We start from the raw sequence: 25,107 nt of genomic DNA on the forward strand, positions 1-25,107 counted from the left end.
ACCTACCTGGACCCATGCAGGTTACACATACTTGCTCTTCAAAACGCTGTTCAGGCAAATGTAAGTAGTAAGAGTCTTCAGTTTGCAACAAGGAAAAGGCATGTCCCGAGGAAAAACAGGATCCACTCAAAGTAATTGGTATGTGCTGCAGCTGGAGCTCTGTTTCCAGAAAAGTAGCTAGATAAAAACATTCCTAACTGAATGGGTGGGAAGCCAAGATTGCCTTGCAGCAAAGATACCCGCTGAATAGGATTACTTTTTAACAAAGGTAATTTGAAGAAAAAAATCATTCTGCCACAGCACTGAGACAGGGAGCAGAGAAATAAGCAATGTAGCTGTAAAATACAATTACACTATTAGAAGTACAGAAAATGCTGTTGTGGCAACTGGTGGGAGCTCTCTCCCACATTCCTAAACCAAGTTACTCCATACCCAAAACATGAGGTTAATTTTTTTTTTAGATGGTGATTAGGAACTCTCTGAACACTCCCGGGAACCTGCAGCTTTCGCTGATACCTTCTCCTTGCAGCTCCACTAGAGACAGCATGAGAAGGAGAGACTCGAGAGGAGCACACACGACATCCCTGGTTGTGCCACAGGAAAGGACACGCTAACCTTGACTGCAGAGCGTTCTGTTATCTCTGTGCATGTAGAGCACTTCCAGGGTTTTAGATGGACTGTAAAACAGAAACCTAATGTGGCACAGCAATAAGAGAGTTAGAGATATAATACAAACCTTTCCTAGGAATGCTTTAATTTTTAAATTAATTCTGGCACAACTGGGGGCTGTCACAGGTTGTTTTTAGTAGGTCCAGTTACATCCCACATGCTTCTGTAATGCACATTGCCAGACTCTTTTCTGGAGAAATGGGATTCTGCAGTGGTGCCACCTTAATTATGGAGCAAATGCTTCAGATTTTCACAGAGTTTTCACATATTCTCTCAGATCTCCAACGTTTGAACCCTCTGGCTTCTTTAACTCCTGAGCCAGAAATACGAAGAAAGGAATATGGAGATGGTACACAAATTCCTTAACCACGATTACAAGTCTTTGCAAATTTGTTTCAATTCCTGAATGCTCAAATCATCATTTGCAGAAATTGGCCTTTTTGTGTTTCTGAATAAAAGATTATCAACTTATATTTTGGGCACTCACCTTCTCAAATGGTGTAAGCAGCTCTTTGAGGCTGTTCTGACCAGTTTTAGCCTCGCTTGAATTTCAGCTGTTTAAGACGTGAGAAATAGAACAATGTTAAATATATTCAAAGATTGAGTTAACATAAAAAGATATTCATATAACCTTAGCAAAAAGCTAACTTTTTTTTTTTTTTTACTGTGAATAATTCACTTGGCTCAAATTATTAAGATTCTGCCATTGAACACAATCAGCAGTTTTGGTGAGGCTGGATTCCAGCTCAGTCATCCATACTTCAAAGTATACTCAGGAATAGAAACATGTTTACCAGAAAGATCCTACTTTGATAGGGAGCAGTTACGTTATGAAATACAGCATGTCTCTGGCTGCGGTCAGGTATTTTCCTGCCTATAATCAAGAAATAACTTCAATAATCATCGTATTATAAGCTTAAGGGATGCCTTAAGTTCAGGTGCAACTGAATAGTACTGCTGGCGCTGCTATCCTTATGTTTTCAGAAGCTGCAGTGGTCAAAGTAGTGATCCTTGTATATTAATAATAATAAACAGTGCATCTATGCTCACGTGAGAGGCATCCATCTTATACATGTTTGATTTAAGCAAGAGTAGCACTGTGTTCAGTGATATTAGGGGATATAACTTTGACACTGAAAATAATTTCTTCAATTGCTACACTGAAGTATATATTAGCAAATAAAGTGCCAGAAAAGAGATTTTTCAGCAGCAGCTCCATCTCACGGGTACAGCAGCTCCTCTCCTGTGAGTGAGGATGCTTTTCTTTCGCTTTTGCAGCTCCTGTGGTGTTTTTGCTGTCTGGTCTAGCTACATTCCTTGTCTTCCAGGGAAGTTCCATCCTACTGACGAGTTCGCCAGTGAGTTTGCCTCCTGTGCTCATAATACTTCTTCATTTCTTTTCACCTGATCATCAGAAAGCCGTTTGCGGATGTTATTTTGCAGATTTAGCCCCTGGCAGTCTCCCTGTTTACAGTTCATATTACGGATTTAGAAATTGAGTCACGCACCTTGGTCACTGTAGCACAACAAAGAAGGTCGATGGCAAGGTATTTAATAGAACTCAAAGAGTTGTTTCGAGTCTTGTTTACATCAGCTTGTGTGCTTCTTTATTTCTTTTATTCTTTTGATAATTATGCAAATCAATTCAGCAATCTTCATGCTTTCTACAAAAAGGAAGACTTGCTGAATCATTTAATTTCTGCTCAGAATAGAAAGGCTTAGGTGGGGAAGTGTTTGAAGAGTTTGACAGACAGACCTGCCATGTTCAGCTCTGATATGGCTCTAAAGTTATTCTAGTAACGAGGCATGACTTACTAGATATGACACTAGTAACTAGAGATAACTGTAAGTTATTAGATATGAGCCTAAAGTTACACGAGTGATGTTACACTAGCAGTTAATTTGGTGATTAGGGCTCAAAATAAAGGCAATTTAGTAATCTAAGTTTGAATCATAAGATATCAGTTATGACTTTTCAGTTCCTTAAAAGTTGTCTTTTAAGAAAGCTCAAGAAAACTTCTGGAAATCCTTTGTGCCAAGATATTGTTTCCATGTACCTTGGCACAGAGCAGTGAATTTCTATGATGTTTTTTCCTATCCAAAGCAAAAAAAAAAAAGGAGGGAGAAACTTGTAGCATTTTGGATCCAATAAGATAACACTCTTTTACCAGTTCTGACAGAACAAGGGGTAATAGGTACAAATTAAAATGCAGGAGGTTTCATCTGCATGTGAGGAAGAACTTCCTCACTGTGAGGGAACCGCGCACTGTTACTGTGTGGGATCATTTCCCAACGCATGTGAGAAAAACCTGTGCTGGTATGAGCACGTACACGCTGATGATGGCACGTCAAGGTGGGCTTGTATCCCCTTAGCTGCAACATTTTGGCCACACAAATATAACCTAAGTGTTTAGGTAGGTTTGCCGGTCTGGCTGCTATGTAGTAGTAGTTGTGGCCCTATTGCTTGTCTTAGAAGACTGAGAATTTAAGAGTAGCTGTTTGGAAACAACCTATGTAAAACACTGCCTTTACCAACATTTTCAGTGTCAGTTTGATTTATGTTCTTTTCCTTACAGCATTACTCAACGGCTTCTTCTGATGAAGCTGTTCAGTGACAGGAAAGTCATGAGTGTCTATGGGCAGTGTCTCATTCACTTACTTCAGGACTTTACTTATTCCTGAGAGTCCCCTGCTCTTCTCCAGCACTGTCCCGGGGAACACCAGGGCTGCAGATGTTCAATGTGTGAGTACCCTCTGCTGGCCTGTTCTTGTAGCAGGCCCTGTCCTCTGCTGCTCTTCATCCGGTTGTATCCCTATTTCCATGTCCTCATTAAAAAGAAAGTATTTCATGGTATTAGCTCAAAAGCTTAATGAGGTTTTGTTATATGCCACTGAGAACAGGAGGAGTGTTCAGACCTGGTGTCATGGTTGGGATAGATGTCTCTTTGGAGGCATTTTTCACAGTTCAAAACCTTTTACCATTCTACCTAGATTTTCTTTGCTTCTTTGTAATGTGTTTTTTATCCACATAGGTCATTGTAGATCATTTCTTTTCCTGCTTAGCATTTAGGTCCTCGATATAAATATCTTCTCCAACAATAAGCATTTGGACAAAATGTATTATCCTTTGTTTCTAAGTACTGGTACTTGACACGGTGCGTGTTATATGCAACACTGATAGTTGCAGGGATCACAGGTCAACTGTGAGAATCTCCATGAAGAATCTGGCAATAGAAATATAGGAGGGGATGGGACGAGCAGTACTTTCTACCAAGAGTACCTAAATAGCAAAGAAATAATGGATATCCTAGAGAAAAGACTGAGAAGAAAAAATTGTCATGGGCTAGTATTGGCTAATAGACCCAGCTTTTGCTTAGTCCCTCTTAGGTGAGATTCAAATGGGAGCCTCTAGGATCTGCACTCTTTTGAGAGAAAAGTCTTCAATACAGGGAAAAGCAGTGACTGGAAGGAAGGAGCAGCAGCAAATCAAGACTAGAAATCCCCTGCATAAGGAGACAAAAATTGTGTTGACTGTGGTTTGCACCATCCTCTTTCATGAACAGCATGCTACATCTTCAGAAAAGAAAGGCTGAGTTCTCCTGCATCCCTAATTGCCCTGCTGTGTCTCCCTCGCCTGCTCTCTAGGCACTTGCAGCATATGGGAACCAGCTGCCTTCTCCGGGGCCTCTCGCAGATGTTTGGAAGGCTGCTTTATAACTGGACAGCTGTTGTAGCTTCATAGCAACCCACACAAAACCATGACAGCTGCTTTGAAAGCTGCTTTAGTGACAGTTGTCGCAGGCAAAACGTGATGCCTCTGTGTTCCACAAACCATCAGAGCCACCTGGAAGGGTAAAGCTTTTACAGAACGACACCACAGAAGTGATTCCAAAGTGTCACCTTAGATTGTGCAGAGAGTAGTAAGTCAATGCATTTATCTTGTGTTTTCACCTCTTCACATAGTCCTTTGGAGGTGTGATGGGCTTGATAGGTGCCCATCCTTTGGAGGTCATTCCATAGCTTCATCACTTCACCCTTCCGTTGCAGAACCACGGAACTGAAGGGAAAAACAACACCACTTGCTTTCCTTTCCTGTCCTTGACATCTGGGGATCCCTGATGACAAGCATGGCCCTGCTTGCATGTGTCATGTTGTGAGGCAGCTCTCGAGAAGAACACACTCCAGAGGGAGCTACATCAAAAAGGATTTTGATTCTGAAAGTCTGAGTTTCTCCTGCTTAGTGTTGCCTATGGATGCTAAAGAATAGCTTTACAGCTTACACTCCAGCCTGTGTTTATGTGTCGTTCCTATTTTGACTATAAAAACTATTGCAAAATTCTTTGACATATGTGTTTCTGGAGAGGTGAGATCTGAGTTCTTTTCCTGATAGCTCTGTCAGACTGTAATGTAGCTGTGAAATACTATATGCTTTGCTAAGCTGATGCAGGAGTGAAAAATTCCAAGTCTGGAGTTGGGTGATTATTGTAGATAGAGAGGTCTATTGAACTGATATGTTTGACTTTCCCCTGCCTGCGTGGGGAAGCTATATTGCCTTTGCATGCATTTGCTATACTTGGTTTGTTAGTGTGGTAGCTCTTATTTGTATTCAGAGCCAGACATCTAATGCAGTTTCCATCAGCCCCTTCCCTCTTTCAGAAGTGAGCTTCGATTCAAAGTCTTAGGCATCAAAGTTGCACATTTCTGACTTTAAGATCTTTTTTTTTTTTTTTTTTTTTTTTTTTTTTTTTTTTTTTTTTTCCCTCTGGAGTCTTTTTATTTGAATGGTTTTTTTTCCAGAGGCTTTATCTGCCTTTAATTGTACTTTGTAAACGGAGTGGTTGGCTCCAGCAGGGATCAAAGGGTTCCCATCGGATTAGCAAGGTGGGTAAATAGCGATTCGGAGACCCCCTCGGAGAGCTCAGCGACACAGACAAAGCGCTGTCATTAGCAAAGCAGACAGTCGCTGTGATTTCTCTTCTCCAGCCCTAACCACTGCCCCTTTCACACTTGCAAGTGGATATCAAATAGGTCCCTTGTACCCCGTTATGATGCTAATAGCGGCTTCAGGATCCCCGTGATGTTTAAGTTGGACCCTTTCGAGCTGCAAAAACCAGCAGTGGGAAAGACCTGCTGTCTCGCTGCACGGCAGCAGTTTTGCAGAAGACTTTGTATCTCGACTTGACACTTTTTAAATTTTTCTTTCATCTCCCTCTTTTGTCTCACCCCCCTCCCCAAATGTCAACACTCACATCAAAGTACTTTGCAAAGATGAAATACAATTCCACCATTTTCACAGCATGTCCAGTTCCAGAAGTCTCATCCAGAGCTCCTGGGTTGTTTGTTAAGCAGATACTTAAAGTAAATGAATACTGTAGTTATTCAGCAAACTTGAGCAACCTGCATTTTCTTCTTATTCACCAATACAGTCAATATTTATCCCTTATTTCCAGCTGACCAAAGGGGATCACGTTTATCACCCAGGTTGTTTCAGTGATTTGAAATGTGGCAGTGCTAAATATTAAGCGTCTGTTGTGTATGTGATGACTGAAAAATAGGCAGTGGGGCTGCATATTGTCCTGGAGCCTTGTGCAGTCGCCGTTACATTAAAGAAGTGTTTGCCGGGAGCCGCAGACCTGAGCGCAGAGCGTGTGTGTGTCTACAAGAGGGTGGGCCAGGAATATTCATGCCACTGAAAAGACCCATGTTGTTACTTAACAACTACATTAACCTCCTGTCCCGAGAGCTGCCCCTGTGCTGACCCTGGCGCGAAGCCGGGCGCCTCTGAAGTCCAAAACATGAAAGCAGAGCAGAGCAGAGCAGCCCGCGGTGGAGGAGGCCGCCGAAGCGCTGCAGGAGCCACCGAGGGCTGTGTCGCAGCCCCTCCATCCCTCGCAGCTGCCTGGCGCCCCGTTACAGTGCGCAATGCCTTTGGCTGCCGGGCAAGGGAAGGGCTGAAGCAGAGAGAGGTCCGGGCACATGCAGGGCTCTTGTTCCCATCCTGTTTCTTCACCACTATTTGCACAAGTGCCCACATTCTGACATGAGCCCAGAAACATGAAAGCAATCCCACCTAAGTGTCAGAAGTTGGGAGAAGAGCAAAGTTTCTCTTTACAACTCATCTTTGTAACTTTTCCACAAATCAAAGATGCTTTTCCCCAGGTTTCTGGTCCCAGGAGCTGGTTTGGGTAGCGGTGATGGGACTGACAAGTCCTGCTCTGCAAGGTTAGCATCAGGAGATGGGACAAGTGAAGAGAGTTTTAAGGAAAAAGGAAGGAGAGGTGATGGGATCCAATGTGGGAGAATTTCTGCTGCAGAGCAAAGACTGGTGCAAAGATTTTGTGAGACCTCTAAAAGGTATTTTTAAGGAAGGCTGGCAGGCCAAGTGAGGGCTGGGAGACAGAGTGGCTGGCTCAGAGAGAGGCTGGCTCGAGAGACGTGTTAACTCACAGACAAGGCAGAAGGATTTTTCCCCTCACTTTCTTAGAGTAGCACCAAAATTGTTGACGCGGCAGCATTGAGGGGTGACTTTAAGTAAGAAGCATTCCGAATATTTTGATGACGATATGTTTTGGTCTGCAGGCACCTTCCTGCTGTGGGAATTACTGAGCTGTTGGAATTGCTAACAGCAGATGACCGGTGGTTCATTTGCTGTTGTTTGCCGTCTCCTGCAGACATCAGGACAAGGTATTCCAAAGGAGTGTCCATCAAGAGCCACTCTGAAATAACCTACTTCAAAAAGAAGCTTCCTGGGCTAGCAGAGATTGGCTCCTGTTCTGAAGCTTGAGGTTTATGAAAATTTGGATTTCCCTTTGATTTTCCAGAGGTAAATAATTATAGGCTTGACATCCTCAAGCTTTCAAGTACTGTGAGTCAGACACCAAACTACGAGATGTTTTATAAAATCCTCACTACCTAACAACAATAAACACTGGGCTGGCTTTGCTTTCTTCCTGGATTTGCATCCTTTAGAGTCACTATTTTTAGTTTTTCCGCTACAACTATTAAAAGTGTGTTCCCTAAGTGTGAAAGCGAGCGCTGTGGGTGCACTGCAGATGCCAGCAATGAGGTCAACGTTCAAGGGTTGTGACAAGCTCCTGGCAGCTGCAGACGGGGCTCCTGTGAAATCCTGCTCAGTAACCCGAGGCTGAATTGGGAAGATTTGGCAGTAGATAGTTGTATATTCTCAAATGTATCTTTTTTTGTTGTTGTTGTTTGATCTTCAAGGGCTGATCCGTGGCAGGCCATGGAGTCTGAGAGCGGCCAGACCGTCCCCTCTTCCCTCGCACACGTCTCGAGGCGACTCTCTGTTTACACGTTTCCAAACGCGAGGAGGAAAAGTGAATATCAAACAGACCTGCACCCTTTTGATGTGGCTGAAGGATGCTATCAGGTCCGGGGCCTTTGAGGCTTGTTTGTGTTTCCCTGGTCCTTCCGCACAGGGCTTTAACCAGCCCTTCCAATCTTCAAAGTCCTTCTGGCCCCAGAGCTGCAGCTTCTCTGAACCACCCTCTTCCCCAGCTCGGGGCTGGTTCGTGTTGAACCGCTTTGCTGGGCAGTTTTTGGGCATGCAAGTTGCTTCCTTCCTTTGAAATTAATAATTTGGCCCAAATCACTTACTGTTGGACAGGAAGAACAGGAAGGAGGGATGTGTTTTGTTTCTTGAACAGGTTTCAGCCCTCAGCAGCTCTAATTGCTATTTTGAGAGCTTTAGCCATATTTATGCATTAGGAAGCGCTGGTCTTAAAATGCATCATTCACACTTTTTGTTAGCACTTAATTAATTTAAAGCTGTGATTTTTATGGTGATAATCCCCATTTATTGTCTGATTCTGCCCTCTACAGGTAAATGTTTGAAATTATTACTTAAACACATTACATCATCTTAAAGGAAAAAGTCTTCAAAGCACCTTGGATTTTTGCTGTTTTCTTTCTTTACCCTGGCTTTTTATGTGAGAAATCTTTACATTGGAAATGAGGAAAAATCACTTTGCCAAGTACAAAGTAGAGTAAAGCATCAAATTTTGAAACTCCAAGTTCTTGAAGTATGGTATCAATATTACGGAAAAAAAACCCCACAAATGGTTTCTGTTGATTTTTAAGAGTTTGTTTCTCCAGGACCCTCGTTCATTGAGTCTGTTTATAGATTTTCCAAGAACTATATGAAAAGCAACTCAGACACGTAATTCAAAACACTGCTTATTCTGCTCATTCAAGTCTTCTAAAATTTTGTTTGGCACTTTTTAACAGAAATACTAGTTCTGTTCATCTGAAGTGTTTTGAATGTTCTATTTTCCACACGGCTGCAGAGCTTCTTTTTGTTTCTTGCTCCGTTAATTATGCCCTAAGTGAAAAGTAGTAGAAATTTTGGACACTTCAGTATTCTAGTCAGTGAGTTAAAAATTTATGCTGAGTCTTAGCCAGATGATTTCCGTGTAGGAACAGTTTTATAAAGAGACCTGCTGATGACATAGGGTGCCTAGGAGAGACATAGTCTGCAAGATTCAGGTATTCAAATGGTCTGCAGCATTAATGAGCTTTTTATGCTTTTATGTGCTTTGCTGGTAAATTTTGGTCCTTGATGCTTAGGATGGATGGTTGGTGACATCCAAGGCAAAATGGCCTGACCAACTTTTCCTGAATTCCCTGGGCTGCTCTGTATCAAATCCTGCACAAAAAATAGCCTTTGTGCAGATTGCTGAGTTGACTGCTTGCCTACTTGTAAAGAAGGGGCAGAGATGAGAGAGTAAAACCTTTAATTGGATGCCTTTTAAGGGTTCAAAAATGTTATGGGGATTTTTCCTTCTTCCTTTGCGAGTATCATCTCATGCCAAAATCTTCTCCTTCCCTATCTCCTGTGATTTGTCATGAAATTGTTATCCTACTGTTAGGGACATGGTGATAATTTCCATGACAACAGAGAAAGATTCCAGAAACAGAGATTTCTGACTAAATGCATGAAGTCTGTGGAAAAGCACAACTGCAAGAGTTCTGCCTGCCCCCTGCAAATAGTGGAGAGGAAAGTCCAGGTTACATAGTCTCTTCATGTGCAAATGTAGGGTTTTTTTTAGCCTTTACTTAGTGATTTACTTAGGGTTGTATTTTTTTTTTTTAATGAGTGAGCAAGCATTGGTGTAAGCCAGGGGAATTAATGCAGATCCACAAAGCGGAGCTGCATGGCACGCTCTTAAATTGGTCCTGATTATGAGTAAAATTAGACAGAAACAAACACCCACAGAAGCGAGGCTTTATGAGAAGATGGCTGTAAATAATTGTGACACATCTGGTCCAACACTGGTGTGTGCTCAGATCTCTGCTTCATCGTATTTGGAAATGTTCAGAAAGAAGGAGACCGTGGTCCAGAGCCGGCATTTCCCACATCGGCTGATCTACCTTTGACAGAGCACCAAGTTGTCCTGACAGTAGATGGGGTTTCTTGCTGTTTAGAGCAATTTCCTGGAATTTTCATCATTCTTCTCTACTAATACAGGCAGCAACACTGTGCTTGATGTGTAGTGAGATGTAGATCAAGACAGCCTCTGCCTTCAGGAGCTGGCAGCTTAAAGGGGAAAGTCCCTGTGCATTACCAGGGCTGATAACAGGGTCAGCTATGTGTAAAGCAACTACTTTTGCTGGGTAAGGAGCTAATTTTTTAATAAACCCATCAATGCACAGAGAAAGGCTCTCGCTCACACAGTGATGTTGCTTTGTGTATCCTGCACCCACACATCACAGGCATGAACAATTTGTAGTTCACACTGAGAGCTGTTCAGAGCAGAAAGGAAACGTTTGGTCCTTCCTACTGCCTTGCTCTTTTTTTGTGGTTCCTTTCTACACATCAACAAGCAACACGATCCAACCCGTGCGTTGCTCCTCGGAGGCAATCGGCTGCTCCTGCCTTTCTGCTGGCTTTGCAAGATGCTCCATTTGCATGGTAAATCATGGAAATTAGTCATTGAATTTTTGCCTTACGTGCTGCAAAGTTGGTTACTGCTCTGTGTAAACAAGCTGATGGTATTTGTTTGCTGACAGGAAAAAAAGAATTGGGACGGTTTATATTTGGCAATGTTTTTTTCTTGTGGGTGGCTCATGGCCTAATCCTAATGGAGACATTTAGTTGCTATTGTGTTATGGTTCTAAAATAACAAGATTTCTGAAAAAAATTGAGAAACTTTAATGGTGTGAAGGATTTGGCTCGGCTCTGATCCCGACTTTTATTCTGGTGTATTAATAAAATTTGAAAGAACAAAAGAAAACAGATTAATTGCTTTTTGGCATCCAAAATGTTTGATGCTATTTTCCAAAACTTTCTGTTGCTACTTACATCAGTACAAAAAGGATGTAAAATGCCTCAATGCTGGACTGGTGAAATTTTATGTTTTGTTTTGTTTTGCCTTTCTTTATAGAGAAAGAAATGACTATAAAAGGTGCAGGAGAAGGGACTTGTACACATTAGGTTTTTCTGGGTCAAGTCTTGCATGCGAAGGAAGCCCAGAAACCACGTGTTTTCTTTGTGGACAGCAGCATCCAGCAGGACCATCCTTCTGTCCTCTTCAAGAATGATGAAGTTGATGAAATTACTCTTGATGGAAGATACCTTTGATCTGATCAACATCTCATTTCATCATGTTAATCCAGGTAATCCCTGATGTAACAGTTGCAGGGCGTGCAGGTGCCCGAGCCAGCTGCAGGGCTCACCCATGCCCTGTCCCCACATTAATCCTTCAGTCCAGTCCAGTCGATCCTTCAAACTTGCCCAACGAGGCTGTTGGAGAGGATAGGTCAAGTTCAAAGGCTGTGTGCAGTGCAGGGCATGCAGTAGCTCAGTTGACTAATATGAGTAATAGCTCCTCAGTTGCTAATCTGGCAGGGCTGCTAATCCCATTTTTCTGTACAGAAATCAAACTAATCAAACCACACTGTGCATTTTGAGTGTTTTTTGGTGGTGTGTCTGCTCTTTTGCAACCTATTTGTTGCTATGAAGACATGCATTTGCGTGCTGGCTATTCGGGCAGGTGAACCCTTCACACTCTTTAACCCTTGGAGATGCTGTAGTGTTCAATGGTTGGACAAGTTTTAAAGATAGCATGATTTGGAGAGAAAAAAATCCATGTTTTTTAAGCACAAGCTGATAAATTGGGTCAGCTTCTGGGTTTTGCAGAGATCCAGAGGACATTGACTTAACCCTCTGACTCCCTTTCATTCCATAATACTTTGTGGTATTTTAGTGATAGGGAACTGTGCAATGCTACATAAGCTGTGTCATTCTAGGCCAAAAATATTTTTGCAAAAGTGGCTCCTGCCAAAGAACTGGCTCTCTTTAAGTCACAGACGTTGGCCTCAAAGTGTTGCGGAATTCCATGTGCTCGAAGCGCAGAAGGAACAACATGTTTGCAAAAATGGGAGACAGGAGAATTCTCATTCCATTATATCAGGGCAGTATAAATAAATGAATTTCAAGAACAGACTGTATTTAGCTCTAATTGAAGGAAGATTTCAAATTTTGCCAAACTAAGTAAATAGTGGATTTGCTCTCAGTCTGTTGCAGCCATGGACAAATGAGTCTATTTAGAAGATAAAATATTTTCTGGAGTCGTATAAAAAGATACTTTGTTCTACGTGTTACTGCACCATAGAAAGTTTGGGATGAGCAAACTCTTATTTGTGCCCAAATTAGAGGCTCAAATGATGTTCTCCATTCTCTGATGTGTTTCTTTATAGGATCTTCCGTGTAAGTTTTTATATCTATTATATAAAGTTGATACATATGTTGTCTCTCTATAAGGAACACCAGGTAGTATTCCTCTCATCCTGACACAGATCTTTTCCAATGTCTGGGATGAGATGAATTGTGCCCTACAAGGACTCATTTCTCGTGGTTGCAGAGAGAGGCTGAAAACGTAGCCCTCAGGTGTTTAGCTCTACTCTGTACCTGTCCAAAGCTAATGAGATTAATCTAGGCCCTGTATTCTTCAGGGATGTCAACGGATAATCCCTCTATTTGGCTCCATACCTATTTACAGACCTAGAATAGTCTTGCTTTAATGGGAGGGACTAGTTTCAGTCAACTATTATAATCTTAGGAATAATTTAAGAAGCCTTCATTATTTATGCTTGGCTGTAGTGCCACCCAGAAATGTGTCTGAAAAGGACAAAAGAGACAGTTTAAAATTTGGGACAGATTCATGCAATTTGGTAGGAAAATCTCCTGTAGGACCCATAAAGCCTAATTACTTTGCTTATATTTTTAGCTATAATTAATGACGCAAGGGTTACTCCTGCAGCGGTGCTGTAGGACAGACAGAACACACATTAAAACCCTTTCAGCTTGCAGGATATTTGCAGTTACTGCCTCATACTCACTCTTCTCTTTCTTTCCATGTTTTTCTATGGAATTAGAAAGCTTTGTCCTCACCCTGGGCCGAGGTGTGAGACTTTTCATAGCTCCATCACGTTTCTTGCCACCTTCTAGTCAGTGAAGTCAGTTCTCCACTGATCTGGTGGATGTATTTTGCCAAGTGTTTGTCCTAAGGCTGGAAAACAAAGTTTTTTGAAGGAAACACAAGGTCACTGTCTCAGAAACAGTTGGATTCTAAAATTAAACTTCTGTTGAATCCTGTTTAATAGGAGTGTAGTGGGACTAATTTATTTAAGTGATGGTTGCTTTGTTTCTCCAGGTTGCTGGCGACTGCAGATGAAGAGAATCGTCCTCCTGGGTCGTCACAGAGCAGTTTGGCACTGGGTGCAGAGGGCTGCAATATAAAAGCAACCCCAGTCCTATATAGGATGAGAGAACTGCTCATGTGGAATCATAAGCAAGCTCCATGCTTTACTGACCCAACTGACGTGGCTCTAGGTAAGAGGAGTAATGAGTCCCAAAGCCTACATATATTAGGTCCATATGTATTCCAGCCCCTCGACCTTATCCAGAGGGAGCTACAGGTATCGGGCTCCTTGGAACCAGAGACTGAAGTGGTTTGCGAATGGTTTGCACATCAGCTGTGCTAAGCAGAGCCCAGCTTCCCACACAAGGGTGTGCAGAAATACTGTCTGTGGAGAACCTGAATGGTGGAAAGTCAAGTTGTAAAAATAAATCTCTTTTACCTTTGGAAACAGGTATATTCACAGTTTTTTTAAGTAGGAACATCTGCATTTGATTATCCGTTGGTTACCAGTAGGTGTCATTGCAGGTTTGCAGACAATGGGAATTCACTGGGGATCAAAACACTGATGTGCACCCAGGCCATGACCTTGCTCCTTGGGAAAAGACATGCACTAAAGAACAGCCACGGCTTCTCCGGTTCGTCCTACAGCTTTAGGTTGGTGCAAAAGAAAAACCTAGTTTGTTCCTCAGGTATCATTTTAAGTAGTTATTTTCCTGTCTAGGATCACTGTCCTCCTAATGACAGTCATTTCTTCTGAGCCATAATGGGCAGTTGCTCTTTGATATACATTTAAAGCACTTGGAGAGTCAGTCTTGCCACTTGTGTGGTCACTTGTCTTGTGAAATTTGAGTGAAAGGTGCTGATAAACCATAGCTGTCATAGCTATGGAGTTTGCACTGTATTAAAAAAAAAAAAAAAAAAAGAACAAAGTGGAGAGAAACTGCCAAGTCTTTTTTTTAATTATTTTTGCAGAGAAGCGTGGTATGCCCTGCCACACATTTTACTGTGTCCTATGACCAAGACTAATAGTGGGGAGTAGTTAATAGGCTCTGTATGTGTCAGATTGCTGGAAGGGACCTCCTTCGATGCAGAGGACATTTCCAGCTATTGCAAACAGCTGTCTTGAGCAGTCCCTAGGGGGAAAGCCTCATTTGAAAACCAGTTGAAGCATTTGTGCCCCACTGGAAGCTCTCAATTGCTCCTATGGTTAGAAACCAGCTTCTAATTCCTGGTCTACTGGGAATTCATGGCTCAAGTATTTCCACCCACTTTATGAAGGCCCATCCATACAATGAGAAGCAATACAAAGATATCCAAGTTACCACTGACTGAGGTCTTGGATTTCAAAATAATCCAGAGTTATTGACCTGCCTAGAGACTTGACCTTGAAAGAAGACCTTTTTGTTGCTGTTGTTGCTGCATTGTTCTTCAGCTGGATCAATTCTCTGACTCCTTTCCCAGGTGACTGCACAAATGCTTGTGTCATCACAACGGAGAGCAGCGGCCTGGGGGCACACACCAGGAGACAGAGGCTCCAGTGCAGGGTAGGAATTCTGTGTGCAGCTTTACCACCAAATATCTGATCATCCTCTGGGGTAATGTTTCCATATGTAAGGTACTATACCATGTGGATGTAAGAACTGGATCTTTGGAGGTTAAGGACTTAATATATGTATGGCCTCTACCTCCTCCAATACCACAAGTTTCCAGCCCCTCGGTCATCCTTCTGCTGCACCTGCATACCAGGAAAATAGGTGAGTGGGAAAATGGGAGCGCTGAGTGCAGCCCTTGGAGCACCATCTCGGCAAGCCCATGTATGGGCCACTGATACTCCCTGCTTTTGCTCTAACTGTGTTGCCTGATACGTCCTCAGATCCCGTTCCCTGCCTCATAGCTGTGCCACACTGATCTTCATACATGCTACTGTAACACACTCAGTGTGTAATCTCACTGACTGGTTCCAGCAGAAATTCTTGTTCTCAGCCCCGAGGCGTTTGCTCTTGCATCCTGTTGCTATGATTCAGTTCCCCAGAGGAATGCCATTCTTCCTGCAGGACATTTCGATCCTCCTGGACCTCGATGGGGCCTCCCAACTTTACATCATGGGTAAATTCTGCTAACACGATCTGAAATTTGTGCCAGGGCCGTTCATGAAAATATTTAACAAGATCAGTTCCAAGTCCAATATTTCAGAAGTTCTGCTGGTTGGCCCACACTGGTTCGACCCTTTTCAGTCCAATATGTTACCAATTCTCTTTTAACACATTCTCTACCTACAGTAAAATCCTTATACCAAGTGTTGCTGTGTGTAGTTTAACTTCTGATTTCCCATCTGGTGCTCTGCCAGGTTCTGCAGGCCTATAGCCTGGATGTATTACATCTCCGTGGACATCTGGTGAACAGCCATACGCTTTCATTAAATCCACAGGTGCTTTCTTGGATGCCTGAGTGGCAGTTCAAGCACATGGCTTGGGATTTCTGCAATGGAAAATGTTGGCCTTTATGTGAGCCCTAAACTCCCAGTTCCCAAGCTTGGGTTATAGGCTGCTGTCAGCCGTAAGGAAATGATTGCAGATTGTCGTGCACCTGCCAACAGTTTCAGCTGAAAGCTTTATGGGGACAATGTGACTCTGGAGGCCAACTGCAGTTTTTTCCTCATGGTCTTGTAAATCATCAGGGATCAGGGAATCACAGCTGCACCGCTGGACAATGTTAGAACTCATTTGCCCTGCTTTGTGGAATTGTGTTTGAAGTGCCCGCCTAAAATAAGGCTAGAATTGAAAGGAAAAGTGGTTATTCTGCAACCTGATCCGCTGAGATCAAGTGAAGAAAAATCTCGTGCACACAGGAGATTGCTTGAAGTACTGGTAGGAGAGAAACAGGTTTAAAGAGGTATATGGAAAAAAGAGTAGAGCACTGGCTGAAAAGAGTTTATATCGTAGACAGTGGCAAGGCTGCTTGGAATACTTCATTGGTTTTGTTATACTGGTGGTATTTTTCAGTTTTTTGTTTGTTTGTTTGTTTTAATCTGATACTTTATGAAACTCCTATTATGGACCTAGGTCAAATGTCTCCTTGTAGTTCTGTTTTTTCCTAGAGCTTTCCTTGCAGATAGTAGGGATACCTTCACTGGAGCAGGTGGAGTTACTGAAAGATTAAAGGTCACGTTGGGCGTTCAGTAGCCAGGAGAAAGACACTCAAAGATCTTGATGTTTATGTAGCTGCCAGCATCCTGAGAAACAACAGTGAAGCATGGGGAAGGAAGCATATGCTAAAGAAAGAACGTAACCTTAGGCCTGAGCTTAAATAATATGACCTAAATTTTCCATGACTGGTTTCCTTAGTATCTCTTTAACTGCTTTTATGCCCTTGTTAAATAACTGGACTGTAGAGTCCTGTTTATTTTTATGTGATAGGTCCTTTCTTCGACGAGGGTTCCTGGGCATGCGCGACAGCAGCGTAGCTGCTGCCACCACGGGTGTTATAATAAATGAATCTGCTCTGGTGAGTTTAGATGTTAACAGCGCGCCACATCTGCCACTTCTCCAGTTCCCAGGGTGGTAAGTGCCTAGGAATTGTGAAGGCTGCCCATGCCATAGAGCTTTTCTGAAACACCAGTTGAACTTTAAAGGTAGGGCGAGGATACTGCTGCTCAAAGTCGATTTTATTGTGCTTGTGGTAAGATTATTCCCTCTCCTCTTTACTTGCTTGCTTGTTTGCAAAGAAGGTGGTTCTTTTAGCAGCGCGTTTCCCTGCTGCATCAGCTCTGGCTGCACGGGCAGCACTTGGCCAATTCGGAGCCGTTTGGTCTGGTGTCACTGCAGAGTGATGCTGTCCTAGCTGGATGTCCCCACAGGGCCAGTGAAGCATGTATACCAGACTGTATGGTATAGGAGCACATGCAGAGCCTCTCTCTGCTGTCACTGTAGTAGCACCTGTGTTTTGGGGCAGCAATAGTGCACAGATGGGTCAGGGCTCCTGTGCATTGCACACATGGTCATTGGCACGCTGGAAACATCCATCCCAGCTGCTAGGAGCTCTGCTGCTGGGAAGAATCTCCCTCAGCTATTCCTGGAAAGTGAATGCAATACTTGATGGAGGAGTTTCAGCAAACCAAAGGGACGCCGAACATTTAGAGCTTTTGTTTCAGTGTTTATGCAGCTCTCAAAACTTTGCCCATGTCGCCTGACAGAGACCACCCTTAGACAAAAAGGCTCAGTGGCTACAAAGCTTTCCCTGCTGTTGCAGCAGTAACCCAGGCTTTGAAAAGATGCCTGACCTACTTTCCCTGTAGCTGGGAAGCTACCTGCCTGCCCTCAGATTCGGGTTTTGTGGCAGGTGATTTCTAGGGCATCCGTAGCCAGTAAAATCTGCAAGTGGTCCCTGCTGATGCGCAAGCCGCACATGGAGCTTGGGCACTTGACCCTGCTTGGAAATGTGCCTTAGACCCATCTAACACCCCAGCTGCTTGATGTGGAGCCTGCACAGCGCGTTTGCAACAGGAAACCCTGTGTCAAAACAATTATGTCCCAGATCAGCCCCTCAGAGAATATTCACAAGGTGCAGAGGAGGCAGCCTGCCAAGCCCGACCTTGTTTTCATGTCCCTGCGAGACAGCAATCTGGGTTTCTACTTTGGGGATTCACTTTCCTTAGACACAGTTGCTCGTTCCTAGGTTTGCCCAGAAGCAGCAGGGCTCTCGTCGCTTTTGTTTGTGATTAGGGAGGAAAGTTTAAGCCCCGCTTCCTGCTCTATTAATAACAAACCATCAGTCTCCTCCCCGCAAGGGAGCGCCCAGAGAGTGTTTAAAACCGTGTGACACCTGGCTCATAGGTGGCAGATTTAATCAATAGGTCTCAAAACACTTCACAAAGGAAGGATTTCTCATTTTGATTTAATGGGAACCCAAGCAGACGGGTGGGACAACATGAGCAACACCCAGCAGTGTCTCTGAGTCCGTTAGGTGACATTACCTCCTGCAGTAACTGGAAAACATGCCTGAAAGATGGAGAGTGTGAGGATATGGAACTGGATATGAAACTGGCAATGGCCCACAAAGGAAAACTCAAAATGCACGTTGTGGCAGGGAAAAAAAAAAAAAAAAGGCTTAAATTTGGATCTTTCCATTGAGCTTGAAGGCTGGAACTTTGTGCTGAAAATGAAGAGCTCAGACCTAGAAAATTTTGCAGTGGCCCATTTTAGAAATAAAATATTTGGAGCTCTGGGCTCGAGTTTGACCTTTTCCTAGTTTGTAAGAAGCTGTTTTCACACAGAGCTGTTGAAAAGCCCTAGCACTTGAGCAGAGATTCTTGGCAGACCGCAGTCTTTCCCCTGACAGCGTTTGCCCGAGGCCCTTGCAGCGGCTTTGCTGCCTGCCGGCCCGCAGTATCACTGCCCGTTGCACTCACCAGTCAATATCCCACATTAGCAGCTCGGCTGATCCCAGGGACGAGGAGGCCTGAGGATTTCCTGCCCTGAAAATGGTTTGTTTTCGCATGTGGCTTAGGGGCAAGTGGTGTTGAGCAAGAGGGTTTGTCAGCTGATTCTCTCCTGACATTTGCTGTCGTTTGGTGGGAAGATGCAGAATTTAATCATCTCGGAGGGAGGCAGAGAGCTACCAAATCTCTCTGCATCCCTGCCTTGATTGAGGAATGTGTTTTGTTACCTTACAGCCATGCGAGGGCAGGGACGCTGCCAGGGGCTGGTGATTAGATGTTTGTGTTAAATGGCAATCAATTAAATAAGGAAAAATTACTCCAGTGTTTTTCTCCATGACAGAGGAGGTGGAGACCGTGGGGCAGGCGGACAGACGTGTGATGTGCTGCCCGGCAGGAAGGCGCCCCGACACCGCAGCTGACTCTGGCTGTCCTGGCTGACCGATTGCTTCGTGCTTCTTGGAATGCCTGCAGACACAATCAAACTACACCCGTCTCTCTTAGTGCAAGAAGAAATGGTTTAGGATCAGGTTGGTCTGAAAAATCAAATTAATTTGAAATTTGATGCCTTTTTTCGATTTGAGTGTATTGCCCTGCAAGGAGCCCTGGGGTGTGAGGAGCAGCTCTGTAGCGTAGCAAAAACTCCGCATGTGCAGGAAAAATAAACCGCCCCTGAGGAGCCCCCGCATCCCCAGTTTGCAGGGCGCAGGAAGGAGCGAAGCTACAGTTTGCATCCGGGAGAGAGGCTGTGAGAAACTCGAGGCGTATTTTGCAATGTAGCGTGGGAACGGTGCCCGGCGCCGGGGCGCGCACACATGGGAGCAATGGAGAGCAGGAAGTCCTTAAAGTTCCGCGGGCTCCACGCGCTCCCTGCAGCCCCTTCCAGTGGGGCTGGAGCGCCTGGGAAGCGGCCCTTGCATCCCCGCGCCTTTCTCTGGGCTTCCGAGCCTGCCGCTCCCCCGCTTTTCCTGCTGTCCTCCTCCCCACTTTGACCTCACACCACGGAGCTGTCAGAGTGAGGAAACATTTTGAGCTGAAACATTCATTCCACATTACGTGATTCTTGATTAAAGGGCCCGGACAGGAAGCGTTTAACCCTTCAGCAACCTTCTCCCCTTGCCACCGAAGCCTCCGTTTCACTGCTCCTTGCAAATGCCATGTAAGTAGGTTTTGAACCCCTGTGAAGACCTGATTTGCTCTTACCAAGAACTGCACAGGGATGTAGGAGTGTCCACGCTGTGGGAATTGTGTGGATTTCTCAACCCTGTGCATGATTCTTGGTTCTTGCAGGCCAGCCCTGAGCCATATTTGCAGCGGGGAGGAAATGTGGGGTGCCAAGTGTGTGAGGAGATGAACCTTTAGCTCTCTTCTTTCTGCTTCCGTGCCCAGTGCAAGGGTCACAAGTGCAAATGGCTAAAATTAAAAATATCAAAAAGCTGCCAGTAGTGCTAGCAGAATAGCATGTGTGTTTACAGCGCCCCATTTTCCAGATATGTCTTGGTCACTTTGAAAGGCTGCTCCTTTGGCAGATCACAGCTGTCCCGAGAGCCGGTTCCTGGTCTCCAGCACAACCTGAGGAACACGAGTCAGGTTTGGAATGAGCCCCTGGAGCCCTAGTAGGTGGGTGCCAGATAGAGGGGCGGAAGCTCTCGGCGCATTGCTGGAGCAGCACCAACATCTACGTTGAGACCAGCAATAGGACTGTTGCCCTTTAGGAGAAGTGACTTTGACATGAGCATAAAGTAACCATGTGGGCTGGAACGTGACAAAGACATGAGGTTTTCACCACTGCACCGAGCAGATAGCCCTGGGAAACGCTAACGGCTCTCCGAGGCCCGAGCCCTGATTTTCCATCAGCGCGCACCTCCAGACACGCAGCTCAAACACGCAGCTCCGATCCGACTCAGAGAGCTCCTCTCTTCCCAGTGAGCACCTGTTTTGCACTGGGGAGGTTTTCCTTACCAGGCTGCCTCCCCACACGCCCTGGGAACTTGACTTGCCATCACCACTCGCTTTGTTTTCAGCACTGCCACCAGCTTATTATCTTTCCAAGTGCTTGAGGGAAAGTCGGTCTATATTTGTCTCCTCGAAAAAGCAAATACACACAGGACCATAATTTAGAGATTTTATGTCTCTCTCTCATTTCCCTTCCCAAAGCTCCTTACTGACAGTCACAGAACAACCGAGCTGTACCATATTATACCTCGCTTTGCTAATTAAATAATGAAGAGTCTTGTTCATTTGAAATGATAACGTCTTTGCTTATAAAGCATGGATATGAGTTCTGGTCCCGGAGTCCCCACCCAACAGAAAAAACAGCTCCAGTACCCATGGTCTTCATCACAAATGAGGGGTAAGGGAATGAGCTGTTGAGTTTCAGTGTGATAGTCCAAAGTTGTTTCTCTTTTTCATGATGGCAGAGGGAAATACTATGAGTTTTAAAGTAAGATACAATACAGAACAGAGTGTGAAGAGTGGAGACTCCTGAGAGCATCTGGAAACCTGGCTTACAATCAAAAAGTGACATAATTCAGCTCTCGTCGTGGAAGTTCAAAGGCTGCATCAGAACAGGTCCAAGCCCCGTTTATCTGCTGAGCTTTCTCACCAGCAGAGAAAGTACAGTTTGTTTCCAGACTCATTGAACAAAACTCACATCTTTTTGAAATGACCAGTTACTGCTTGCTGGCGTTCCACATTATTGCCCAGAAAGAAGAAAAACATTGTTCTTAGGAACAGTCTCCATGGCCATGCATAACAGCAGCACAAGGCGTGCATTGCTCTCACCCATCACACTTGGAAAATGTGCGCTTCCCCTCGACCTGCCACAGAGGAGACAGTAAGTGTCTGTGTGACGAGATCCAGAGGCTGCACCGTGAAACCCGTTTGGGTAAAATGGAAAATGTAAAAAATGTATCTTCTAAAGGAAAGAGGATTGGTATGACAGCTCCTAATGAATTGGATCTGTGGGTTTACAGAAGCCTACCAACTCATCTATCTGCTCCAGACCTCATGTTTTTTTCCATCTGTAGGAAGCCACGCTGATACACTATCACTTAAGATAAACTTTTGTCCACTTTGCGATGGATTGTTTAAATTAATATCCCTGAAGGAGACTGAAAGATGAAAGGAGATGAGAACTAAGTTTGCTGCATCTCTCCCCATGTTCCCAGTTAATCCGAAGTTTTCAAGAACAGGCAAAAATCTGACAGAGCAGAAAATCAGCAGCTGTTCTGAGCGCATCCGTAGCTTGCACAGCTGCTTAGGAAAGAGAACTCGCTTGATTAAACTGAAGAGATTTCAGAGAAGAGCAGCAAATTATCAAACTTTACAAGAACTAAGCAGGTTTAAATAAACAATGACCAAGCCACACAAATGAGGTTAATGCTGTATGCACACAGCAGTGGATGGATCTCCTAGGCTAAGCCGACAAGAGTGTCTGGGGGAAAATGGGATGAATCCAAAGGTTTGTCTAAAAACAGTGTTGCACTGATTTGATTTAGATGTAATTTAAAATGATTTAGGTAAAGAAGGTCAAAAGGCTAAGCAGACACTCTTCTTTTGATATAAACCATGTCTGCTTGGAGTTCAAGTCTTGGAAATAGATTTTAGCTGAACAGCCGAAAATATGCTTCTAAACCCAAGGAAGAAGGATTGCAGAGAGAAACTGCAGTGTGAGCAGAGGTTGAGAAAGCATCAGAGGAACAGGCTTGCATTATCTCCAGAGGGGATAGAGTGGAAAGACTTACCTAGGGCCACCGTCTCTGCTTCTGAGCTTTTAGAGTGAATCTTGAGCTCGTTTTTCACTGTTAATAGTGTGGCTGTCTCATGCGTGCCACAAACAAGACATGGACAACTGCTAAGAACACCTGGACAATACAGGAGCAACTGAAAGCTAACAAAAATGTCACTATGTTCTGCAGCGTCAGGGTCACGTCCTCCCTCTGCAAACACAGCCGCGACTCCAACAGAGTCAATGTGATTTTGACCTGAAGTCTTCTAGCTTGGGCATAAGAAAATCCAGTTTTAACAGTAAGTTGACAGCTTTCAATTAACCTTTTGAAAGCATTAGCTATCCTACAGTCCAGGCTAAGCTGAATTGTCCAGATTGGCCATATGCTCAGCATACATCGGGTATTAATATGAGAGCCAAACAACTCTGAATTGGAGGAATCTGGACCCAGGCTCTGCATTCAGATGCTAGGACTTGAGCCATCCCTGCTGCAAATGCTGGCTCTTTCTGTTGTTCGTAGTGCTTGGTCATTCTTTCCTGTGGGTGCTAAAGCACATTGGAAAGATGCATAAATATCCTTATTCTTAGCTATGGACATGGCAACTTAGATTAAGTGAGTTTGGCCAAGATCACCAAGCAAGTCAAGAAGAGCTAAAAATAGAGCTCAATTTTCCTGTCTCCCAAGTCCCACTGTATTTCCATGGGAGATCTCTAGAATGATGTGTGAGAAACACAACAGAGAAGTACTGCAGAAAATAATAATTTACCTCAGTAACCCACAAACCAGCTCCAGTATTTCTATAACTGTGCACTGTGCCAGCAGAATAGCAATATTTTGCTCTGTCCATTCCTAGCATAGCTTGTGATTTAAGTAACTTTTTCCAACTTTTAATTACATTCCTGTGTAGTGCAACGCGCTGTGCTTTGTGCATACCTTGAGGGAGGTGCTATGGTCTGGTAGTCGTTGTGAAAAGTTGGGAATTAATTACAAAGGCCAGTTCTTGAGCTCCTCTGAAGTACTTGCTCAGCTGTGTCACCTTGGGGCAAATCACTCAACTGCTTTGTGCCCAGGGAAACCCAGCTGTAAACTGTCTTGAAAACCAGATGCTGCCCAAGATTTAAACTGTGCGGGATAATGAAAAAGAGGCATTAAAAAAAAGAAGAGAATTCTACAGCTCATTGCTCTCGCTGTTGCTACAAATAGAGTTAATCTGGACTTAATCAGTACAACTGAGAAGAAAATTTGCCTTGATACCCACAATAAAAGCTCAAATCTTTTTCCCTTTCCTCTCACAACTTTATGTCAAGCACCTTCCCTCTGCAGGCTTAATTTTAAGCCTTCCATACAATACACTTTCCCCTGGCAACTTGACGACACTAATTCATGGTCGAGTTGTACGTGATGAATCTTTGATATTTTGTGTGATTATTTTTAGGCACTTAATTCCACATTGGACTCTCTTCCCTGCTTTTCACGGCACTGCTGTCCCCCTCCAGCCTTGCTGAGCTCCAGTGGCCACAGCGGTGCTTTCTGGTGCATGAGGACAACTCTGCTATTAAAACTGCGCTGCTCTCATGTTCTGGACTGGTATGTCTGGCTTAAAACCAGTACCAAAGCTATTAGGGGGCTTATATTGCTGGTCAGTGAACAAAGGAGATACAATCCCCAAGTTCCTGTGGTAGAATAAATGTTTACCACATGTCTTTTTTTAGGAGAAGACTTAAACGTTTCAATCCTCTTTGGCCTGAACTAAAATGTAGATTTTTTCCAAAGTAGGAATGTGGGAAGGTTTACTTTCATGGGAATACAAGTGTAGAACTATCTGTCTATACTTCCAAAGCAGGTTACTAGGCTATAGGAAGGAAAAAGAAAAAAGGATTTTAAAGAAACGTTCAAAGATGTGAGACTTAAGGGAGCTATTTTACCTACTGATCAGCAAAGGCCTTGCATTTTTTTTTATTAATCAGTACTGAAAATAAAACATTGGCACCTTTTAAATGATTTTTTTTTCTCCCATGGGAAAGGTTTAGAGCTGAAAGAGTTAAGTTGCAACCATATTTAGCAGGATTGAGCACCCAGTTCTCTTAGGCTCCTTTGAAAAATGCTGCCAGCAAATTGTCTTCAGGAAATTTAGCCTTTATTGTATGGTAATAGAATGGAAAAATATTTAGTTGCTATTAAAAATTCCTGATAACTTTTCTGATATAAATCAATTTCAGACAATTGTGTGTCTCTTTTGAATTGTTTGCTCTATTTCATGTTAAAAATTCAGTATTCAAGGCAGGCTATTGGTTATTCAAAGTACTGTAATTCTGTGTGAGCAAATGCAATACTGAAGTGCCAGCAATGAATAATGACACAACTCAAATATAAAATTGCTAATAAACCATAGTCTAAAGAAATCCTGTGGTACTGTTTATAGTTCTGATGTGGATGATCTATTTCTTTCTTTGCCCGTTATTGCCATTTTAAAATAACTTTTATAAATGTCCTTTTTGTGTGTGTGCGCGGAAGGAGGGGGTACAAAAGAACTGAAAAATATCCAGAAAACAAGATTTTCTCAGATGACTAGCTGTGGAAAACAATAAATAAAACAGAAAGTGAGCTGTAG

At 43.6% G+C, this 25,107-nt stretch overlaps 1 long non-coding RNA gene across 1 annotated transcript; it reads left to right on the forward strand.

Annotated features, from left to right (window-relative positions):
• The first annotated feature begins 18,759 nt into the window (after positions 1-18,759).
• On the forward strand, positions 18,760-24,743 carry LOC112947101. Its single transcript, XR_003249337.1, has 3 exons — positions 18,760-18,813; positions 19,109-19,295; positions 23,932-24,743. It is a non-coding gene; the product is annotated as an uncharacterized LOC112947101 (long non-coding RNA).
• The last annotated feature ends 364 nt before the right edge of the window (positions 24,744-25,107 follow it).

The sequence above is a fragment of the Nothoprocta perdicaria genome, unplaced genomic scaffold (genome assembly GCF_003342845.1).
Source record: "Nothoprocta perdicaria isolate Ctin4 unplaced genomic scaffold, notPer1 scaffold_22, whole genome shotgun sequence".
Taxonomy (NCBI): Eukaryota; Metazoa; Chordata; class Aves; order Tinamiformes; family Tinamidae; genus Nothoprocta; species Nothoprocta perdicaria.